Source organism: Pristiophorus japonicus, chromosome 12 (genome assembly GCF_044704955.1).
Source record: "Pristiophorus japonicus isolate sPriJap1 chromosome 12, sPriJap1.hap1, whole genome shotgun sequence".
Lineage (NCBI taxonomy): Eukaryota > Metazoa > Chordata > Chondrichthyes > Pristiophoridae > Pristiophorus > Pristiophorus japonicus.
The window spans coordinates 140,270,885-140,295,193 of record NC_091988.1 but is presented as its reverse complement, the minus strand read 5'-3'; the positions used below and the strand labels follow the sequence as shown (position 1 = coordinate 140,295,193).

The 24,309-nt window shown below is 45.1% G+C and overlaps 1 protein-coding gene across 6 annotated transcripts in view; it reads right to left on the bottom strand.

Annotated features, from left to right (window-relative positions):
• The window catches only part of helz2a (helicase with zinc finger 2a), a 223,040-nt gene that overhangs the window by 155,260 nt on the left and 43,471 nt on the right, over positions 1-24,309 (bottom strand). For 5 of the 6 annotated variants that reach the window (XM_070895982.1, XM_070895988.1, XM_070895984.1 and 2 more), the window contains exons 1-2: positions 7,818-8,030; positions 7,383-7,473 (exon numbers count right to left, since the gene is read on the bottom strand). The gene's annotated coding sequence lies outside the window, so the exon portion shown is untranslated. Of the gene's footprint in view, positions 1-7,382; positions 7,474-7,817; positions 8,031-24,309 lie in introns of those variants that run through there. The other variant, XM_070895983.1, reaches the window with a different exon arrangement.

The window sequence follows — 24,309 nt, the reverse complement described above, 5'->3', positions numbered from 1 at the left end:
GAGCGATAATAATGAAAGATGTGGGAGACAGACATGAAGGAAGAGAGAGGCAGAATTGCAGGATGCAATCAAAGAGATACAGATGAAAGATGCCAAACTGGAGAGAAGTGAAGAAACGGAGAGACGAAAGTAGAGAGGTAGAAGTGAAGGATGGGAGGGACAAAAGTTAAAGTGGTGTAAATGAATTTCAAGAAATTCAAAATAGACTGGGTGTTGGACAAAGGGTTTAATCATTATAATTATGTCTGACGTGGAAGAGTTTAATCATGCACAACCCACTCACAAGTGTGTCACAAGGAACTTGCTCATTGCTCCAAAGCTTTGATACCCCTACACTAAGCCACATTGGCCTACTTTCACAACCAAGTCTTCAATCGTGTGATTATTTAACTGCACCACTTCATACAAAAATAAACCTAAAATATGTTGACCTGTAATTTCCACAAAGCCATTCGCTGTTGGCCCCGAAGTAAGCTTCTCACAAATATTTCATGATCTATGTGGCGGGAGGTTCGGCTTTTCCGACGTGCAGTTGAAATCAACGTAATTTAGAAAGAATCCCATAGTGTGAGCTGCTGTAATGTCAACAAGCTATTTAAGCAACCAATCATAATGCAGAATTCTCACAGACATGGAACCAGGAAATAGAAAGCACTAATCAATTTTTTTTAAAATAAATTTACAGAGAGCGAAATAAAGATTGGGACATACACATTGAGTTAAGTTAGAAGCTAAAATATCATGAACAAGCTTTTTTTTGGAAAAAAGTTTTTATTAATTTTAAAATTTAATCATTTTTAATTTAATGGAGAAATGTGACATTCCACCAATATTAGATTTGTCTTTCAGTGCCAGGATGGTTGTTTATCAGTAATTATTACTCAGATCACCATTCAAAACCCAGTTACACATTATTTGAATGTGTCTAACTTTTTATGGAGCTTCTAACAGTGATACTTGTTCAGAAAAGGGGTGTTTTTGTCAGATCAGTGATTTCACAGATTGCCAGCTCCGTGAGGGTGGTGGGGAGGGTAAAGGGGTCCCCACAGCACAGCCAGTGGAGGAGCAGTAAATGAAAGCTCGCAGCTTGAGGATTTCCGCATTAGGCTGTGCATGCACTAGATCCTGACGTTACAGTCAGTCTCAATGGCGGAATGACCGCGAACGCTGCCAGTTCGCCGTTATCAGGACTGCAAGTTCCGGGAGGCCACTGTCAAATTTGCTGTTACACTTGCCACTACAATTCTGTACAATAGATGCTATAAAATGTTTGAATGCAGCAGATTAGCAGCAGTCAGTGAGGGAGACGTCTAGATGCAACATTATCACGCTTGGTAATAAATTTCAGATCACGTTGGTGAATGACAATTTTTTTTAAATCTATCCAAAACTCAGAGAAATAACCAATGCTCAAAATAATACATTATAAATAACATGATCAGAATCCCTTGATTATGCAATTATCCTAAAATCACTCACAGATACCCAGATGTCATTTATAAACTATTTGAACTAATTTAATTAACAGCTTACTGGCACTCCCACTAATTCATTATTCTATATAGAAACCATGTGATCTTAATTAGATGAAAGCTTTATGATACATAGATGCTATAATATCTTGGTACCAATACGCTATAGGAAAAGCCAATTTGGCTTGGGTGGATCTTGACTTTGTGCCATAGTGTAAAATGGGTGGTAGCAAGTCAGTGGCCTGTTTTCATCTTTCCCGATTTTTATTTCCATTGACTTCTTGGGAAAGATGGAAAATGAGCTGCCGAATCGATATCTCCCATTTTACACTATAGCTTCAAAGTCAAGATCAATCCCAATATACATTTCTTGTGCAATATTCCATTCAGGAAATTCAAATTGTTCCCAACACTACCATCACCAGTGACAGAGCTGTAACCAATAATGCATTACTCTAGTGTAAAACACTCTTCAAACACACCCAAAATTGGAAGGTCAAAATCTACCCCCTAAAGCTACAGTTAGAATATACTGCACGCATGTGCAGAGCTCCGATTCCCTGGCAGCTACTTTTTAATGTTAGAAGAGGGCAGGCAGCAGTATCTCAATTTTCAGATCATTGCAGAGACACATTGTTCAAGGCCTGAAATTTCTCTCTCCTACAAAATACAAAAACATAGATACCACTTGTATTGTTAAGCAACCACAGTCAACAAGTGAGATACAAGGCAGAATCAAGCTAAAAGAAAAAACAAACACAAGGAAATGTGGAAAGCCAACGGACTGGGAGGAGCTATAAAAGCAACAATGGGATACAAAGAAAGCAATAAAGGGTGCAAAAAGGAATATTAAAAAACTTGCAAGCAGCTAATTGCAAAAGCTTTTAAAAATATAATTCTGATGAAGGGTCATCGACCCAAAACATTAACTCTGCTTCCTCTCCACAGATGCTGCCTGACCTGCTGAGATTTTCAGCATTTTCTGTTTTTATTCCAGATTATGGTATTCACAGTATTTTCTTTTGTAAGGCCTATATTCTCTAGAGTTTAGAAGAATGAGAGATTATTTCATTGAAACATACAACATTTTTACCGGGATTGACAAGATAAATGCAGGGAGGATGTTTCCCCAGGCTGGGGCGTCTAGAGCCAGGAGTCACAGTCTCAGAATAAGGGGTCGGCCATTTAGGACTGAGATGAGAAATTTATTTACTCAGAGGATGGTGAACTTTGGAATTCTCTACCCCAGAGGGCTGTGGAAGTTCAGTCATTGAGTATATTCAAGACAGAGATTGATAGATTTTTAGATATTAAGGGAATCAAGGGATATGGGGATAATGCAGGCAAGTGGAGTTGAGGTAGAAAATCAGCCATGATCCTTTGTCTGGCGGAACAGGCTTGAGGGGCCAGATGACCTACTCCTGCTCCTATATCTTATGTTCTTATGTAAAAAGAGTGGTAATGGGGAATGTAGAACCATTAAATATAGATGCAGGTGAGACTAATGGACAATAAGGAAATGGCAGACTTGTTAGATGAATCATTTTCATAGTGGAGGAAGAGGACAAAATACCAGTGGTACAGGAAACCTAAACCTAAGTCAAGGGAAGGAACTTAGTGGATTTAATATAAGTAAGAAGATGGTAATGGAGCAAATAATGGGACTTAAGGTAGACAAATCTCCAGGACCTGGCGATACCCACCCTAGGGTATTAGAAGAGTGAGGGGAAGAAATTGTAGATGCATTGATTATAATTTTCTAAAGCTCTCTAGTCAGGAATTGTGCTTTTGATTAGAAAATTGCAAATGTCACTCCATTAGTTTAGAAGAGAGGGAGAAAGAATCTAGGTAACTACAGGCCTGTCAGTTTAACATCAATTGTGGGGAAGTTATTGGAATCTATCATCAGAAATAGAGTGACTGAGCACTTAGACAGGTACAGTTGAATAAAGAGAGATAGCATAGTTTTGTGGAGGGTAGGGCATGTCTCTCTAATCTAGTTGCATTTTTGAGGAGGTCACTAGCATGGTGGATAGGGTAATGTCTGTGGACATTGTTTATATGGTTTTCCAAAACGCATTTGATAATATTCTGCACAAAAGATTATTAGCAAAATTGAGAGTGCATGGAATTGGAGGTAACCTTGTGACATGGGTCAGTAATTGGTGGGAGGTAGCAGTCAGAAAGAAGGAATAAAGGGTTTGTTCTCTCATTGGCGAGATGTGACAAGTGATGTTCCCCAGAGATACGTACTGGGGCCCTATATTTTTATCATCTATAATAATAGTCAGTTTTCACCTGTCCTTTTTGTCTGTCCGGGGGTCGGGGGGGGGGCGTGGGTGGGGAGCACAGACTGAGTGACAGTTGCACTGGCCCGCCCAGCCTCGCAACCAATCAGGGCGGGGAACGATCGCACAAAATTGCATGGGGAGGGAGGGTGGGAGGTGGAGGAGAGTGAAAGAGATAGATGGAGAAGGAGGGAGTGAGCGAGGGGGAGGGAGGGGAAAGGTGGGAGGGAGAGCGGGAAGGAGGGGGGAGGAAGAGGAGGTGGAGAGAGAGAGGGAGGGAGAGAGAGAGGGAGAGAGAGGGGAGGGAGAGAGGGAGGGAGGACATTAACATTGACTCTTTAGACGAAGCAGATCATAACAGTCTAAACAAATACTGTTTAAACAAGATACTAATTTGACTGTATTTGTTTTGCGGGTCTCTGCTAAAATAAATTAATGATTTGGATGAAGAAATTGAGTTGTATATCCAATTTTGCAGATAACACAAAATTAGGAAGCACAGAAAGTTGTGTAGATGAGAGCAGAGAAATTACATAGGTGCAAAGACAGACTAATTAAGGCAGATGGCATTCAATGTGGGGAAGTGTGAGTTCTTGGCAAGAAAAACAAATTAAAATATTTTCTTAATGGTGGAGCTGTGGATGAGCAAATTGATTTAGGAGTCCATCACTAAAAGCTAGTGCACAGGTGCAAATAGTAAACAAGAAAGCAAATGGAATATTGACCTTTTTCTCAAGGAGGAAGTTATGCTTCATTTGTACAGAGCCTTGGGCAAACCCTATCTGGAGTACTATGCTCTGTTTTGGTCACCAAGCCTCAGGAAAGATATATTGGTCATGAAAGGAGTACAGCGCTGAGTCACCAGAATTAAAGAAAAAATACTTACATTTATACAGAAACATAGAAAGTAGGTGCAGGAGTAGGCCATTCGGCCCTTCGAGCCTGCACCACCATTCAATATGATCATGGCTGATCATGCAACTTCAGTACCCCATTCCTGCTTTCTCTCCATAACCCTTGATCCCTTTAGCCATAAGGGCCACATCAAACTCCCTTTTGAATATATATAACAAACTGGCCTCAACAACTTTCTGTGGTAGAGAATTCCACAGGTTCACAATTCTCTGAGTGAAGAAGTTTCTCCTCATCTCAGTCCTAAATGGCTTACCCCTTATCCTTAGACTATGACTCCTGGTTCTGGACTTCCCCAATGTCAGGAACATTCTTCCTACATCTAACCTGTCCAATCCCGTCAGAATTTTATATGTTTCTATGAGATCCCCTCTCATTCTTCTAAATTCCAGTGAATATAAGCCTAGTCAATCCAGTCTTTCTTCATATGTCAGTCCTGCCATCCCGGGAATCAGTCTGGTGAACCTTCGCTGCACTCCCTCAATAGCAAGAATATCCTTCCTCAGATTAGGAGACCAAAACTGCACACAATACTCAAGATGTGGTCTCACCAAGGCCCTGTACAACTGCAGTAAGACCTCCCTGCTCCTATACTCAAATCTCCTCGCTATGAAGGCCAGCATACCATTTGCTTTCTTTACTGCCTACTCTACCTGCATGCCTACATTCAATGACTGATGTACCATGACACCCAGGTCTCGTTGCGCCTCCCCTTTTATTAATCTGTCACCATTCCGATAATAATCTGCCTTCCTGTTTTTGCCACCAAAGTGGATAACCTCACATTTATCCACATTATACTGCATCTGCCATGCATTTTCCCATTCACCTAACCTGTCCAAGTCCCCCTGCAGGCTCCTAGCATCCTCCTCGCAGCTTGCACTGCCACCCAGCTTAGTGCCATCTGCAAACTTGGAGATATTACATTCAATTCCTTCATCTAAATCATTAATGTATATTGTAAATAGCTGGGGTCCCAGCACTGAAATCTGCGGCACCCCACTAGTCACTGCCCGCCATTCTGAAAAGGACCCATTTATTCCCACTCTTTGCTTCCTGTCTGCCAACCCGTTCTCTATCCACGTCAATACATTACCCCCAATACCATGTGCTTTAATCTTGCACACTAATCTCTTGTATGGGACCTTGTCAAAAGCCTACATCCACTGGTTCTCCCTTACTCACTCTACTAGTTACATCCACAAAAAACACCAGACAATTTGTCAAGCATGATTTCCCTTTCATAAATCCATGCTGACATGGACCGATTCTGTCACTGCTTTCCAAATGCGCTGCTATTACATCTTTAATAATTGATTCCAGCATTTTCCTCACCGCCGATGTCAGGCTAACCGGTCTATAATTCCCTGTTTTCTCACCCCACCTTTTTTAAAAAGTGGTGTTACATTAGCTACCCTCCAATCCATTGGAACTGAACCAGAGTCCATGGAATGTTGGAAAATGACCACCAATGCATCTACTATTTCCAGGGCCACTTCCTTAAGTACTCTTGGATGCAGACTATCAGGCCCTGGGGATTTAATGGCCTTCAGTCCCTTCAATTTCCCTAACACCATTTCCTGACTAATAAGGATTTCCCTCAGTTCCCCCTTCTCACTAAACCCTCGGTCCCCTAGTATTTTCGGGAGCGCCTTTCACAACCACCAGACATCTTAAAGTGCTTTACAGCCAATGAAGTACATTTGGAGTGTAGTCACTGTTGTAATGTCGGAAACACAGCAGCCAATTTGCACACAGCAAGCTCCCACAAACACAGATAATCTGTTTTTGTTATGTTGATTGAGGGATAAATATTGGACAGTACACTGGGGATAACTCCCCTGCTCTTCTTTGAAATAATGCCGTGGGATCTTTTACATCCACCTGAGAGAGCAGACGGGGCCTCGGTTTAACCTCTCATTTGAAAGATGGGACCTCTGACGACGCAGCACTCCCTCAGCACTGTGCTGGAGTGTCAGCCTAGAATTGTGTGTGAAGTCCCTGGAGTTGGACTTGAACCCACAACCTTTAGACTCAGAAGCAAGTGTGCTACCACTGTGTGCTTGTCACTGAGCCGCAGCTGACATTATACTTAAAGGTTTAAATCACGAGGACAGGTTGTCTAAACTTGGCTTTTGTTCACTTCAGTTTAGACGGTTGAGGGGTGATCTAATTGAGGTATTTAAAATGTTTGAGATTCAGTGGGTAGATACGGAAAAAATATTTCCTGTGTTATGGTATCCAGAACAATCTTAAAATTAGAGCCAGGCCAATCAGCAGTGTAATCAGGAAGCTCTTCTTCAAACGAAGGAACATGGAACTCTGGAACTCCCTTCCCAAAAGACTGGTTGCTGGCTCAATTGAAACTGTTAAGACTGAGATCGACAAGTTTTTGTTGGGTAAGGGTATCAAGGAATATGGGGCAAAGGCGGGTAAATGGAGCTGAGGTACAGTTCAGTCATGATCAAATTGAATGGCGGAGCAGGTTTAAGGAGCTGAATGGCCTACTCATGTTCCTGTGTTTATGTACACACACACACATCTATTCAGAATAGGCATTCTGAAGGGTGCTCCAAAGCATAATAATCCGTGCATTAAAGGGAAGTTGCTACACCAGGTGAGCTTGACGCCTAAGTTGACGTGTACAACCTCTAATGTTGTTTTCCGTGTGTAACTGCTCCCTGCTGATCATGGTGCTATTTTTACTCACTGACAATGTTATTTTCCAGTTGTATTGGTTTCGATGCGGTGAATCATCTCCTGATGTCATCAGTCCTCGCTTAGTATCATAATCGATCATCCTAAAAATAGAAAAGAATAGTGAGCTTTAGCTTGCTGTCACATAAGCTACAATTAAAGAGAAAATTGTTTTTGATTTCAACACAACGAAAATGACGAACAATTCGATTTCATGCGATTTCCAAACGCTTCCGTGCATGAACTTGTGCCAACCATCGCCTTTTTAATACCACACAATACCGAATAATCCATTCGCAATGTTACCGGCTGCAGCGCCAAACGTACACAATCATTTAAGCTAAAAGCCGTACGCTTTTCCCTAACTTGCTGGATAAAGAACAATAAAGCAACAAACTTCCTGTTTGTCTCAGCGCTCAAACGCAAGCGGCGCCGATCAGCCACTTACCTCGGTTGGGTCTTTAAACTTCAGCAGGGATCGGAGGCTGACCCATTTCTCTTTAAAATAAAACAATGCATTATCTCCAGAGAGAGCTGCAATGGGAAGTAACCTGGTCCTTCGGCGGCAGACCGGAGAACCATTGAGACACAAGTCGTGGACAGACCCGGCTTTGATAGTTTCGATTTCGGAGCCCGACTCGCCCGTCAGTTTCTGTCATTTCTCGGAAGTTACCTCATTGTTTCATGTCAATAACACAAGGAAAACAAGGGCAGGCGTGATCCTGAAGTAACTCCCTCGTTACAGTAGGGGAATGTTTTGTCGACATTAAACAATTGCTAGCAATGCAATGTTCAGAGATACACCAGGCAGCTAGGGTCCTGTTGCTAATAGAAAGAATAGGTGTTTCCTCCCGATTTGCACTCAGATCATGGTTGCCAACTCCGTTTGGGCTTATTCCTGGAGATTTCATCGTACAGCCTCCAACCCCATCCCCCTCTGTCAAATAGCCGTTTTTTTTTACAAACTCCAACATTTTTATAGCGAATAATTTTTGGCCCCTTATTCTGAGACTATGTCCCCTAGTTTTAGTTTTGCATATCAGTGGAAATATCCTCTCTGCATCCACCTTGTCGAGCCCCCTCATTATCTTATATGTTTCGATAAGATCACCTCTCCTGACAGATCGCACGCATCCCCAGGAAAAGGGCTATTTGTCCGACTTCTGCCCAGCGAATGTCCGAGAAATTCTTACGCCTGGTAAAAGCAGGAGCAAGGCCTGTTTTTACCAGCGTAAGAGTGTTAAAACATAAACATAAAATTTTTTTATACATTAAAAATCCTATGCAATAAGGTAAGTTTATTTTAGCCCTGTTAAAACATGTAAATTAATTTTTCAAAAAAATTAAAAGTTTTGTTTTAAAGATTTAATTAAAAGCCATTTTAATTACTTTTAAATGTGTAATTTTTAAAGTTTATTTAATGTGTAGAGGTAATTTTTTTTAATACCCTTTCATACTTATGGGAGTTCTGTATTAGTATGAATGAGGATTCCCTTTTATTGGTTGGGTAAGCCCACGTGATCCATGGGGCACTTGTGAACTGCCTGCATCCCTGGGATACATGGGCCGCCATGCAGGCCTACACAGAGAGGCTCAGCAGCACAAGTCGTCGAACCTCCAGGACCATCGGGTAAGTTCGTAGATTTTTTGCAGGTCAGAGGCATCCGCCCACAGGAAGCCTCCCACCATAAATTCAGCCCTCAAAGTGTTCAAAGAAATTGAAAATAACACATTTTATTTTAATGCCACTATGATTTAATCTCCAGAGTCCTAGAGATTAATCTTCAATTCCTGGCGATTCCAGGACAATCCTCGGGAGTTGGCAACCCTCATGCCCCAGATACACGTGTAATAAGAACATAAGAAATAGGAGCAGGAGTAGGCCATTTGGCCCCTCGAGCCTGCTCCGCCATTCAGTAAGATCGTGGCTGATCTGATCATGGACACAGCCCCACTTTACTGCTCACTCCCCATAACCCTTTATTCCCTTATCATTTAAATATCTTTCTATCTCCGCCTTAACTATATTCAATGATCCTGCCTCCACAGCTCTCTGTGGCAGAGAATTCCACAGCTTTACAATCCTCTGAGAGAAGAAATTTCTCCTCACCTCAGTTTTAAATGGGCAGCTCCTTATTCTGAGACTATGTCCCCTAGTTTTAGTTTCGCCTATCAGTGGAAATATCCTCTCTGCATCCACCTTGTTGAGCCCCCTCATTATCTTTATATGTTTCGATAAGATCACCTCTCATTCTTCTGAACTCCAATGTGTATAGGCCCAACTTACTTAACCTATCCTCATAAAACCCCCTCATCTCCGGAATCAACCTCGTGAACCTTCTCTGAACAGCCTCCAATGCAAGTATATCCTTCCTTAAATACGGAGACCAAAACTGTACGTAGTACTCCAGGTGTGGCCTCACCAATATCCTGTACAGTTGTAGCAGGACTTCTCCACTTTTATACTCTATCCCCCTTGCAATAAAGGTTAACATTCCATTTGCCTTCCTGATTACTTGCTGTACCTGCATACTAACTTTTTGTGTTTCATGCTCAAGGACCCCCAGGTCCTTCTGTACTGTAGCACTTTGCAATTTTTCTCCATTTAAATTACAATTTGCTTTTCTATTATATCTGCCAAAGTGGACAACCTCACATTTTCCCAATTATACTCCATCTGCGCATTATAATCTGGCGCAAACAAGTTGAACAGCGGACTAGACCGTGGAAAAGTGGGCGTAAACCATCATCCATCATCATCATCATAGGCAGTCCCTCGGAATCGAGGAAGACTTGCTTCCACTCCTGAAGTGAGTTCTTTGGTGGCTGAACAGTCCAATACGAGAGCCACAGACTCTGTCACAGGTGGAACAGATACTCGTTGAGGGAAGGGGTGGCTGGAACTGATGTCATTACGCTTGTAACTACAATATACCCAAGTATCCCCGATCTTTTAAGCGCATCCATTCAACCCTGGGCCACAACGAGTCCCCGCCAACAAAACTGGTCATGCCCCACCAGCATTGAAACGCGAGTTTCCTCCAATTGCACTTGTTCAGGGGTGTTCATTACATTGCTAACAGGCACCCGTGGTCATGTGAATCCAGCACAAATCAACTGACCAGCTGTGCATTCAAGAATATGAACAGGTTTGATGTAGACATAGAGAGGATGTTTTCACTAGCGGGCGCGACTAGAACTAGGAGCCATAAATATAAGATAATCACTAATAAATCCAATAGGGAATTCAGGAGAAACATCTTTACCCAGAGAGCGGTTAGAATGTGGAACTTTCTCCCACATGGAGTGGTGGAGACGAATAGAATAGATGCATTAACGGGGAAGCTAAATAAGCACATGAGGGGGAATGGTATAGAAGGATATGCTGATGGGGTTCGATGAAGAGGGGTGGGAGGAGGCTCATGTGGAGTATAAACACCGGCATGAAACTATTGGGCCGAATGGCCTGTTTCTGTGCTGTAAAGACTTGTAATGCCTTATAATACTTTGCATTTTCTGGCTATTCCTTTGCAGGGAGAGAAAAGTAAAACAAAATACTTCAGACTCAGTACAGAGCAATTTAAATTAATTACTGTAAAATTGCTGCGACAGAGAGATGTGAGGCTTAGCTTGCAGTCTTCAGCCTCACTCTGAAAAGGATATTTGTCCCTTTACCTTTCCCTACACCCGAGCACCTTGATGTCCTATTGGCGCTGTTCCAGTCTCAAATCGAGCGTGCTAGTTGATTGCACTGATTCATAGGAGATTAATTGGGCTTATGTTAATTATGTTAATTTGCGGCGAAACTTGGATGTAATTTTACCTCAGCCAGACAGGTATTTTCGGGTGCAATTTCCCGAAACCTACTAGTTACCTAGGCACAAAACCTACCCATGTCACCTTTCCATAACTCCAGCAACTTTCCTCTGTATAGCTCTTCCCTTTCTTAAGGATGGACATAATTTGGAATTTTTGGCCACTTTTTCGCAAAACTGATTTTGAAAAGTTAAACTTAACTGTTGGGTTTTTATAGGAAAATGTATTCATGCATGTTTTTTTTAAAAAGCACCGAGACAAAAGATGGTTAAAATATGAGTGAGCTACATGCTGAAGTTGCTTCCTTAAAGCCTGTAAACAATAAACAATTCATTCTCCTGTCTCAGTAATCGATAAACGCTTCACACCCATTGTGTTGGGAGGTTCCTGGTGCCCAGAAGAGGTTATCTGACCTAGGCCTTCCCACAGGTTGCGAACACAGGGAGATAAAATACAGAGACAGAAAAAATAACCAACAGCTCGCTTTTTAAACAGAAATTTGCCAAGTTCAGAAGAGTAAAATACAGGACAGCAGAAGTTATTTAATTCAAGCAAGACAGATCACTGATATTGTCATGTATTTCACCATCTTGCAATGACTATAAGTATGTAACTGTAACTCATGCATACTGTACCTGTACCCTTGTAATGCACACCCTGACCACAGGGAGTGAGCTCCTCACCTGGGATTCCAGCTATAAAAGGGGAGGTCCCACCCAGGATCAACACTCTTCAGTCCTGGAAATAAAGTGAAGGTCACAGAGTGACCATGTCTGATATATCCATGCCTCATGTGAGTTTGTAATAAGGTGCAGAGACACTACATCTGGCGACGAGAATCGGGAATCACCGAACCAAGAGGATGGCCACCGGTGGCACAGAGGAACGCTACTGTGTGGGTGAGGACTGGGCCGACTTTGTGGAAAGACTCCAGCAGAGGCAGCAGCTGACAAGCAGAGGGCGCATCTACAGACCAGCTGTGGTCCACAGACGTATGCGCTGATGAAAGACCGGCTCGCACCCGAAAAGCCAGCGGACAAGTGCTTCGAAGAGCTCAACCAGCTAATCAGTGAACATCTCAAGCCGGCAAGAAGCGTACACATGGCCCGGCACCGGTTCTATTCTCACCGCGTCGGGAGGGTCAAAATATCTCGGACTTCGTAGCGGAACTGTGGCGTTTGGCCAGTCTCTGTAAGTTCTCCGATGCCTGCAGGGGTGAGATGTTAGGGGACATTTTCATCGAGGGCATTAATCATGCCGGCATTTTCAGGAAGCTCATAAAGACTAAGGATTTGACTTTAGAAGGGGCGGCGTTGATAGCTCAGACCTTTATCGCGGGGGAAGAGGAGACCAAGCTAATCTACGCACACCGCCCTGGTTTTAAAATTGCATTGAACCAGGGAATCAATGTTATAAAAATTACACAGAACTCCTCAGGCAGGCAAGGGCAATTCGACACTGTCCAGGCAGGCAAGTAAGGGCAATTTGACACCAGCCAGGCAGCAACAAGCTCCTGGCAACAGGGACAGTGGAAAGGGGATCAGCAATTCACGCCATCACGAGGAACAATACATCCTGGGTGGGACCTCCCCTTTTATAACTGGAAGCCCAGGTGAGGAGCTCACTCCCTGTGGAGATGTAGTGTCTCTGCACCTTGTTACAAACTCACATGAGGCACGGATATATCAGACACGGTCACTCTGTGACCTTCACTTTATTTCCAGGACTGAAGAGTGTTGATCCTGGGTGGAACCTCCCCTTTTATACCTGGAAGCCCAGGTGAGGAGCTCACTTCCTGTGGTCAGGGTGTGCATTACAAGGGTACAGGTACAGTATGCATGAGTTACAGTTACATACTTATAGTCATTGCAAGATGGTGAAATACATGACATCACCTCCCCCCTTAGGTCTTTTAGTTTCAGAGGTTAAGTCTATCGGGTGGTCGGCGCTCTCTCGTGGAGCGCCGCAGTTGTGGCTCTGGTGGCTGAGCCTCAGCACGCGTCTCTGTCACTTGAGGTGATTCCGGCCTGTCCGGGCTGGCCGCAGGGACTGTGCATGCTGAGGGCTGTCTTTGTTGCTCATGCGCTGGCAGTGGTATGGGTGCTATCTCATCATGCTCTTCTTCCGGTTCCTCCGTGTCTGCACTGAACCTTGTCTTTACTTGGTCCAAGTGTTTGCGGCATATCTGCCCATTGTTTAGTCTGACCACCATGATTCTGTTTCCTTCTTTGCCAATTACGGTGCCCTCAAGTCATTTGGGTCCCAAAGCATGGTTAAGAACAAATACTGGGTCATCTATTTCTATACACCTCCCCCTTGAGCCTCGATCATGGAGCTCGGTTTGGGACTGGCGCTTGCCCTCAACAATGTCTGCCAGGGCTGGGTGAATGAGGGACAGCCGCGTCTTGAGCGTGCGTTTCATGAAGAGTTCCGCTGGCGGGACTCCCGTGAGCGAGTGCAGCTGGGACCTGTAGGCCAGCAGGAGGCACGATAGGCGGTACTGAAGGGAGGGTCCTTGGATACGTAGCATGCCCTGCTTTATGACTTGGACCGCCTGTTCTGCCTGGCCATTGGAAGCCGGCTTGTGCGGCGCTGTCCGGACGATCTTGATCCCATTGCCCGACATAAACTCCTGGAATTCATGGCTGGTAAAACACAGGCCATTATCGCTGACCAGGATGTCCGGCAAGCCATGGGTCGCGAAAACCATACGCAGACTCTCCACAGTGATGGATGTCATGCACGAGTTCAATATGATGCACTCAATCCACTTCGAGTATGCATCGACAACGATCAGGAACATTTTTCCCATGAATGGGCCCGCATAGTCCACATGAATACGTGACCATGGCCTGGTGGGCCAGGGCCACGGGCTGAGTGGGGCCTCCCTGGGGACATTGTCCAGCTCGGCACACGTCGTGCACCTGCGAACCCAGTGTTCCAGGTCTGATTCAATCCCCAGCCACTACATGTGTGACCGGGCAATGGCCTTCATTAACACGATGCAAGGGTGCTCGCTGTGGAGTTCCCTGATGAACGCTTCCCTTCCTTTCTGGGGCATGACTACCTGGCTGCCCCATAACAGGCAGTCAGCTTGGACGGAGAGTTAATCCATCCGTCTCTGAAACGGCCTGACTTCCTCGGGGCACGCCCTGTGCGCGGGCACACAGTCCCCAGTCAGGACACATTTCTTTATCATGGATAGGAGGGAGTCCCTGTTGGTCCAGAGTTTGATCTGGCGGGCTGTGATGGCGGAGCCCGCAGTGTCAAAAGCCTCAATGGCCATGACCATCTCAAGCGCTCTGCTCCGACGCCCCCTCGGTGGTGGCCAGTGGGAACCTGCTGAGCGCGTCAGCGCAATTTTCAGTGCCTGGCCGGTGCCGTATGGTGTAGTCATACGCAGCCAGCGTGAGGGCCCATTGCTGTATGCGAGGTGACGCATTAGCGTTGACATCCTTGCTGTCGGACAACAGGGATGTTAACGGCTTGTGGTCCGTCTCTAGCTCGAACTGTCTACCGAAAAGGTACTGGTGCATCTTTTTCACACCGTACACACACGCGAGTGCCTCCTTCTCGACCATGCTGTATCCACGCTCTGCCTGGGAGAGCAACCTGGAGGCGTAAGCCACCGGTTGGAGTCGGCTGTCATCGTTACCCTGCTGCAACACACACCCAACCCCATAGGATAACGCATCGCATGTTAAAACCAGTTTTTTACAGGGGTCATACAAAGTCAACAGTTTGTTGGAACACAGCAGGTTCCTCGCCTTATTGAAAGCCCATTCTTGACAATCCCCCCAAGACCATTCACAACCTTTACGGAGGAGCATGTGAAACAGCTCCAACAATGTGCTTAAGTTCGGCAGGAAGTTCCCAAAATAGTTCAAGAGTCCCAGGAATGATTGCAACTCCGACGTGTTGCCGGGTCTGGGCGCCCGGCGAATCGCCTCAGTTTTTGATTCAGTAGGCTGGATCCCAGGAACTCGACCTCTGGGGCCAAAAACACGCACTTGGCCTTTTTCAGCCGCAGGCCTACCTGTTCCAATCGGCATAGCACCTCCTCCAGGTTGCGGAGGTGTTCCTCAGTGTATCAATCCGTTATAAGGATGTCGTCTTGGAACACGATCGTTCCAGGGATGGACTTGAGCAAGCTTTCCATGTTTCGCTGAAAGATAGCCGCTGCCGAACGAATGCCAAACGGGCACCTATTGTAAACAAATAATCCTTTGTGTGTCGTGATGGTGGTCAGAAACTTAGATTCTTCAGCCAGTTCCTGAGTCATGTAGGCCGAAGTGAGGTCCAGCTTCGTGAACAGCTTACCATCTGCCAGCGTGGCAAAAAGGTCCTCCGCTCTCGGGAGCGGGTATTGGTTTTGCAGCGACACTCGGTTGATGGTGGCTTTGTAGTCGCCACAAATCCTGACCAAGCCATCTGCTTTGAGGATGGGAACATTGGGACTTTTCCAGTCGCTGAATTCAACGGGCGAAATTATGCCCTCTCTGAGCAGCCTGTCCAGTTCACTTTTAATTTTTTCACGCATCACGTATGGCACCGCTCTGGCTTTGTGGTGCACTGGTCTGGCATCCGGAGTGATGTGTATCACTACTTTGCTGCCCTTGAATGTTCTGACACCAGGTTGAAAGAGTGACTCGAATTTTTGCAATACCTGCGAGCATGAACTTTGCTCCTCGGATGAAATGAGGTGCACATCCCTCCATTTCCAATTCATCTCAGCGAGCCAACTCCTCTCCAAGAGCGCGGGGCCATTTCCCGGAACAATCCAGAGTGGCAGCTGTGATCCATTAAGTGTTACCACCAAGTTTGCATTGCCCAGCACTGGGATGTTCTCTTTGGTGTATGTACGTAGCTGCGTCTCAATGCGTTCCAATTTGTGCCTGCTAGCTCTGTGGCCATAGTCTCTCAAATTGTTGGGTGCTCATGAGGGACTGGCTAGCTCCGGTATCCAGCTCCATGTGCACCGGGAGGCCATTCAGTAAGACTTTCATCATCATGGGTGGCCTTTTGGCATATGAGCTGTGGACGTCGGCCACATGAACTCTCTAAACTTCAGCATCCATGGTTGTTCCCCAGGCCTCATCGTGCATTTCAGACCCCTCGTCTGGTTCGTCTGTCTCGCAGACTAGCTTTGCTACTGCCTTTTTGCACATCCTGACCAGTTGTCCCTTGACATTACAAATCCTACAGGTGTAAAGTTGGAACCTGCAGATTTTTGCAGTGTGTCTGTTCCCACATCTCCAACATGAGCTGAGATTGCTGTTAACAAAAGGATTATTCCCAGGCATTCCTCTCTGATGGCCGAGACAAAAGATGGTTAAAATACGAGAGTGCTACGTACTGAAGTTGCTTCCTTAAAGCCTGTAAACAATAAACAATTCATTCTCCTGTCTCAGTAATCGATAAACGCTTCACACCCATTGTGTTGCGAGGTCCCTGGTGCCCAGAAGAGGTTATCTGACCTAGGCCTTCCCATAGGTTGTGAACACAGGGAGATAAAATAGAGAGACAGAAAAAATTACCGACAGCTAGCTTTTTAAACAGAAATTTGCCAAGCTCAGAAGGGTAAAATACAGGACGGTAGAAGTTATTTAATTCAAGCAAGACAGATCACTGATATGATGATGCATGTCATGTTCATTATATTGTATTATTACCTGAAGACAAGTTGTAGAATTCAATTCAGAAAGTCTGATCACAACTGCTGCTCTACTTTGTCACTGTGAAATAATGCAGTTAATGATTCGTCTCTTGCCTTGTTTTACCAAGTGTTCTCTTTGTTTATCTTCAAAAATATTAGTGAGGTGCACAGTGGGGCATATGCAAATGACATGAATATCTGGTTCAGATTACAAGGAGGTACCCTGGGTTATGCTATAGCTAAATATTGTGCAGTTTGGACATACCCCTAAATATAAGATGCTCAGACCCTTTCTGAAAGAGACTAGCATCACCCAAGAAAATATCTAAGGCAAGACCCTAAACTTGTAACGGGGACCTGGAGCTTGACTTTCTGCATTGTTTCCAGAGATTTGATCCTGAGCTGAGCAGGAGGTCACATCATTTTCTGTGCTTCTGCATGTGGAAGCTGCAAGATTAATTTTTCACACTGATGTTTTTTTGTTCCACAGTGGCATATGCAATCACGATGTTTTCCCAGATTCAAGTGCACCCGTGTCTCAGCTTGAACTGTGAAAGACGATTGCGAACAGGAGTCAGAATTCTAAAGATGCATTGCCAGCCACTCCCAAAATTAATTAGGAGAAGGTCGGAAATATCTATAAGATCATACTTAAACATTTAGAATGTAGTATTGAAAATGATTATGAAACTGAAAGAATAATCATTGAGGAAACACCTACGTAGGATTAGTGCATTAGTTTTAATGTTTCTGATGAAAGCATGCAAAGCAACAGTGCACATTAACTGAAGATGAAGCTGCACTAATATAAATGCATCAATGGGTGCTCCCTTACCCACCTGACTGCTTCACTCCCTGGTCTACCCACGAGCAGAGATTACTAACGGGAGATTGCTAGACAAGATTGTTGTTTGCATTCTTTGTTGGATAAGATTTTTGTAGTGAGATACTGAAATTGCAGATTTGATATTTTTAATATTGAATCACAAATTATAACACAAGTTCAATTTCCCAAAATCTTGAGACATTATACAGCTAGAGAGGGAGATTTGGATATTTTAAGGGAAAACAAAAGTATAATCCTGCAGAGGCGAAAACATGGATGTGATCTTAGGTGCCAGTGTGAGATACTGAAACAACAGCCTAGCTTATCTGCCCAGAATGGTTAGAAATAAATGCAAAGCTGATCAGAAGTGAAATGGGCTGATTGTATCCAATTTTCTGTGGTTATAGAAACATAGGGCCCAAGTTTCCACAAGAAAAAAAACGGGCGCCCCTCCGAGCTGGGCGCCCGTTTTTCGCGCCTAAAACGGCGCCTAAAAGAATTCTCGGTATTCTCCACCTACTTACAGGTCCTCTGGCCCTCGACGCAGCCAGCATGAGCTGTGGGGGGGCGGAGCCAGGTCCCGGCGCTGAAAACAGTGCCGGGACCTCTGCACATGCACGCTACAGTGGGCACGCAAGTGCAGTAGCTCCAGGCGCCGAACTGTGTGGGAGGGGCCCGAAGCACGCAGCCCCTAGCCCTGGCTGAATAGCCTCACTGGGGCTGCGTGAATAAGGCTCCTCCCACGGCCAGCTCCTGCTCCCCGCCCCCGACAAGACCCAACACCCGCTCCCCCCCCCCCCACCCCGACCCGACACCAGCTCCCCCCCCCCGCCCCGACTCGAGACCCGACACCCGCTCCCCCCCCACCCCGACTGACCCGACCCGACCCGCGCTCCTGTTCCCCGACCCGACCTGCCCCCCCCCCCGCCCACTGGACCCGACTCCCGGACTGGATCCGATCCGACCTGACCTCTCCCTTCCCCACCCCCCCTCTCTCTCCACCTGCCCTGCTCTCTCTCTCTCCCTCCCTCCCCTCTCTCTCTCTCCCTCCCTCCCCTCTCTCTCTCTCCCTCCCTCCCCCTCTCTCTCTCTCCCTCCCTCCCCCTCTCTCTCTCTCCCTCCCTCCCTCCCTCTCTCTCCCTCCCTCTCTCTCCCTCCCTCCCTCCCTCCCTCCCTCTCTCTCTCCCTCCCTCCCTCTCCCTCCCTCCCTCCCTCTCTCTCTCTCCCTCCCTCCCTCCCTCTCTCCCTCCCTCCCCCCCTCTCTCTCCCTCCCTCCCTCTCTCTCTCTCTCTCTCTCTCCCCCTCCCTCCCCCCTCTCTCTCCCTCCCTCCCTCTCCCTCCCTCCCTCCCTCTCTCTCTCTCTCTCTCTCTCTCTCTCTCCCCCTCCCTCCCCCCCTCTCTCTCCCTCCCTCTCTCTCTCTCCCTCCCTCCCTCCCTCCCTCCCTCTCTCTCTCCCTCCCTCTCTCTTTCTCTCTCTCTCCCCCTCCCGCTCAGCGACACGAACGGCTTTCTCCCCCTCCTCCCGCTCAGCGGCACGAACGGCTGCAGAATTCTCCCTGGCTGAAGCACTTTCACACAGGTAGGAAGATGGTTTATTTAATCTTTTCTTGGCTTATAAATGTTTATTCAGGTTGGATTTATTTGTATAATATTTGTAGAAGTATAAATAATGATTTATTGTCGAATTTAATGAGTTCCCTTCCCCACCCTCCCCCCCACCTCGTTCTGGACGCCTAATTTGTAACCTGCGCCTGATTTTTTAATGTGTAGAACAGGTTTATCCAGTTCTACAAAAATCTTCACTTGCTCCATTCTACTTTAGCTTGGAGTACATTTTCACTGTGGAAACTTTCAAATCAGGCGTCAGTGGCCGGACACGCCCCCTTTTGAAGAAAAAATTCTGTTCTAAACTAGAACTGTTCTACCTGACGAGAACTGCAGAAAAAAAAATGTGGAGAATTGCGATTTCTAAAATAGTCCGTTCTCCACCAGTTGCTCCTAAAAATCAGGCGCGAATCATGTGGAAACTTGGGCCCATAGAAACATAGAAAATAGATGCAGGAGTAGGCCATTCGGCCCTTCGAGCCTGCACCACCATTCAATAAGATCATGGCTGATCATTCACGTCAGTACCCCTTCCCTGCTTTCTCTCCACACTCCTTGCTCCCTTTAGCCGTAAGGGCCATATCTAACTTCCTCTTGTAGCCATTTCATTGGATATATTCAAAAACTCTCTGTGGTAAAGAATTCCAAAGGTTAACAACTCACTGAGTGAAGAAGTTTCTCCTCATCACAGTCCTAAATGGCTTATCCCTTATTCTTAGACTGTGTCCACTGGTTCTGGACTTCCCCAACATCGGGAACCGACTTCATGCATCTAAGCTGTCCAGTCCTATCAGAATTTTATATGTATCTATGAGATCCCCTCTCATCCTTCTAAACTTCAGTAAATACAGGCCCAGTCGATCCAGTCTCTCCTCATATGTCAGTTCTGCCATCCCGGGAATCAGTCTGGTGAACCTTTGCTGCACTCCCTCAATAGCAAGAACATCCTTCCTCAGATTAGGAGACCAAAACTGAACACAATATTTCAGGTGGGGCCTCACCAAGGTCCTGTACAACTGCAGAAAGACCTGCCTGCTCCTATACTAAAATCTCCTTGCTATGAAGGCCAACATACCATTTGTCTTCTTCACTGTCTGCTGTACCTGCATGACAACTTTCAAAGACTGATGTACCATGACACCCAGGTGTCGTTGTACCTCCTCTTTTTCTAATCCATTCAGATAATATTCTGCCTTCATGTTTTTGCCACCAAAGTGGATAACCTCACATATATCCACATTATACTGCATCTGCCATGCATTTGCCCACTCACCTAACCTGGCCAAGTCACCCTGCAGCCTCTTAGCATCCTCCTCACAGCTTACACTGTGACCCAGCTTAGTGTCATCTGCAAACTTGGAGATATTACACTCAATTCCTTCATCTAAATCATTAATGTATATTGTAAATAGCTAGGGTCCCAGCACTGAGCCCTGCGGCACCCCACTAGTCACTGCCTGCCATTCTGAAAAGGACCCATTTATCCCGACTCTCTGCTTCCTGTCTGCCAACCAGTTCTCTACCCACGTCAGTATATTACCCCCAATACCATGTGCTTTAATTCTGCACACCAATCTCTTGTGTTGGACCTTGTCAAAAGTCTTTCGAAAGTCAAAATATACCACATCCACTGGTTCTCCCTTGTCCAAAAATTCCAGAAGATTTGTCAAGCAGGATTTCCCTTTCATAAATCCATGCTGACTTGGACCGATCCTTTCACTGCTTTCCAAATGTGCTGCTACTTCATCTTTAATAATTGAGTCCAACATTTTCCCCACTACTGATGTCAGGCTAACCGGTCTATAATTACCCGTTTTTTCTCTCCCTCTTTTTTTAAAAAGTGGTGTTACATTAGCTACCCTCCAGTCCATAGGAACTGATCAAGAGTCGATAGACTGTTGGAAAATGATCACCAATGCATCCACTATTTATAGGGCCACTTCCTTAAATACTCTGGGATGCAGACTATCAGGCCCCGGGGATTTATCGGCCTTCAATCCCATCAATTTCCCTAACACAATTTCCCACCTAATAAGGATTTCCTTCAGTTCCTCCTTCTCACTAGACCCTCGGTCCCCTAATATTTCCAGAAGGTTATTTGTGTCTTCCTTCGTGAAGACAGAACCAAAGTATTTGTTCAACTGGTCTGCCATTTCTTTGTTCCCCATTATAAATTCACCTGAATCTGGCTGCAAGTGACCTATGTTTGTCTTGACTAATCTTTTTCTCTTCACATATCTATAGAAGCTTTTGCAGTCAGTTTTTATGTTCCCAGCAAGCTTCCTCTCATACTCCATTTTCCCCCTCCTGATTAAACCCTTTGTCCTCCTCTGCTTAGTTCTAAATTTCTCCTAGTCCTCAGGTTTGCTGCTTTTTCTGGCCAATTTATAAGCCACTTCCTTAGATTTAACACTATCCTTAATTTCCATTGTTAGCTACGGTTGAGTCACCTTCCCCATTTTATTTTTACTTCAGACAGGGATGTACAATTATTGAAGTTCATCCATGTGATCTTTTAATGTTTGCCATTGCCAATCCACCGTCAAGCCTTTAAATATCATTTGCCAGTCTATTCTAGCCAATTCACGTCTCATACCATCGAAGTTACCTTTCCTTAAGTTCAGGACCCTAGTCTCTTAATTAACTGTGTCACTCACCATCATAATAAAGAATAAGACCATATTATGGTCACTCATCCCCAAGGGGCCTCGCATAACATAGAAACATAGAAACATAGAAAATAGGTGCAGGAGTAGGCTATTTGACCCTTCGAGCCTGCACCACCATTCAATAAAATCATGGCTGATCATTCACCTCAGTACCCCTTTCCTGCTTTCTCTCCATACCACTTGATCCCTTTAGCCGTAAGGGCCATAGCTAACTCCCTCTTGAATATATCCAATGAACTGTCATCAACAACTCTCTGCGGTAGGGAATTCCACAGGTTAACAACTCTCTGAGTGAATAAGTTTCTCCTCATCGCAGTCCTAAATGGCTTACCCCTTATCCTTAGACTATGTCCCCTGGTTCTGGACTTCCCCAACATCGGGAATATTCTTCCTGCATCTAATCTGTCCAATCCCGTAAGAATTTTATGTGTTTCTATGAGATCCCCTCTCATCCTTCTAAACTCCAATGAATACAGGCCCAGTCGATCCAGTCTCTCCACATATGTCATTCCTGCCATCCCAGAATCAGTCTGGTGAAACTTCGCTGCACTCCCTCAATAGCAAGAACATCCTTCCTCAGATTAGGAGACCAAAACTGAGCACAATATTCCAGGACCTCAATAAGGTCCTGTACAACTGCAGTAATATCTTCCTGCTCCTATACTCAAATCCCCTAGCTATGAAGGCCAACATACCATTTGCCTTCTTCACTGCCTGCTGAACCTGCATACCAACTTTGAATGACTGATGTACCATGACACCCAGGTCTCGCTGCACCTCCCCTTTTCCTAATCTGCCGCCATTCAGATAATCTGCCTTCATGGATAACCTCACATTTATCCACATTATACTGCATCTGCCACGCGTTTGCCCACTCACCTAACCTGTCCAAGTCACCCTGCAGTCTCTTAGCATCCTCCTCACAACTCACACTGCCACCCAGCTTAGTGCCATCTGCAAACTTGGAGATATTACACTGAATTCCCTCATCCAAATCATTAATGTATATTATAAATAGCTGGGGTCCCAGCACTGAGCCCTGCGGCACTCCACTAGTCACTGCCTGCAATTCTGAAAAGGACCCGTTTATCCCGACTCTCTGCTTCCTGTCTGCCAACCAATTCTCTATCCACGTCAGTACATTACCCCCAATACCATGTGCTTTGATTTTGCATACCAATCTCTTGCGTGGGACCTTGTCAAAAGTCTTTTGAAAGTCAAAATACGCCACATCCACTGGTTCTCCCTTGTCCACTCTACTAGTTACATCCTCAAAAAATTCTAGAAGATTTGTCAAGCAGGATTTCTCTTTCATAACTCCATGCTGACTTGGACTGATTCCATCACTGCTTTCCAAATGTGCTGCTATTTCATCTTTAATAATTGATTCCAACATTTTCCCCACTACTGATGTCAGGCTAACCGGTCTATAATTACCCATTTTCTCTATTCCTCCTTTTTTAAAAAGTGGTGTTACATTAGCTACCCTCCAGTCCATAGGAACCGATCCAGAGTCGATATACTGTTGGAAAATGATCACCAATGCATCTGCTATTTCTAGGGCTACCTCCTTAAGTACTCTGGGATGCAGACTATCAGGCCCCAGGGATTTATCGGCCTTCAATCCCATCAATTTCCCTAACACAATTTCCTGCCTAATAGGGATTTCCTTCAGTTCCTCCTTCTCACTAGACCCTCGGTCCCCTCGTATTTCCGGAAGATTATTTGTGTCTTCCTTCGTGAAGACAGAATTAAAGTATTTGTTTAACTGGTCCGCCATTTCTTTGTTCTCCATTATAAATTGACTGCAAAGGACCTACGTTGGTTTTCACTAATCTTTTTCTCTTCACATATCTATAGAAGCTTTTGCAATTAGTTTTTTTGTTCACGGTAAGCTTCCTCTCATACTCTATTTTCCCCCTCCTAATTAAACCCTTTGTCCTCCAAGATTGCTAATTAGTCCTTTCTCATTACATATCACCCAGTCAAGGATGGCCAGCCCTCTAGTTGGTTCCTTGACATATTGATCTAGAAAACCATCCCTAATACACTCCAGGAAATCCTCTTCCACCGTATCTCAGTAGCTTAAGTATCCATAGCACTATGTGAAGCTGCTCTATGTGAAGCTTTAGCTTTGTAGAGATAGCCTAATGGTGGTTCATAAAGTTGCCATTCAATAACAACTTAACATAAACAGTTTGTATTTATATAGTGTCTTTAACATAGTAAACACGGCATCAGTTTCCACATGTCTGCTGACGACACCCAGCTCTGCCTCACCACCACTCTCTCGACCCCTCCACAGTCTCTAAATTGTCATCCAGCACTGGGTGAGCAGAAATTTCCTCCAATTAAATATTGGGAAGTC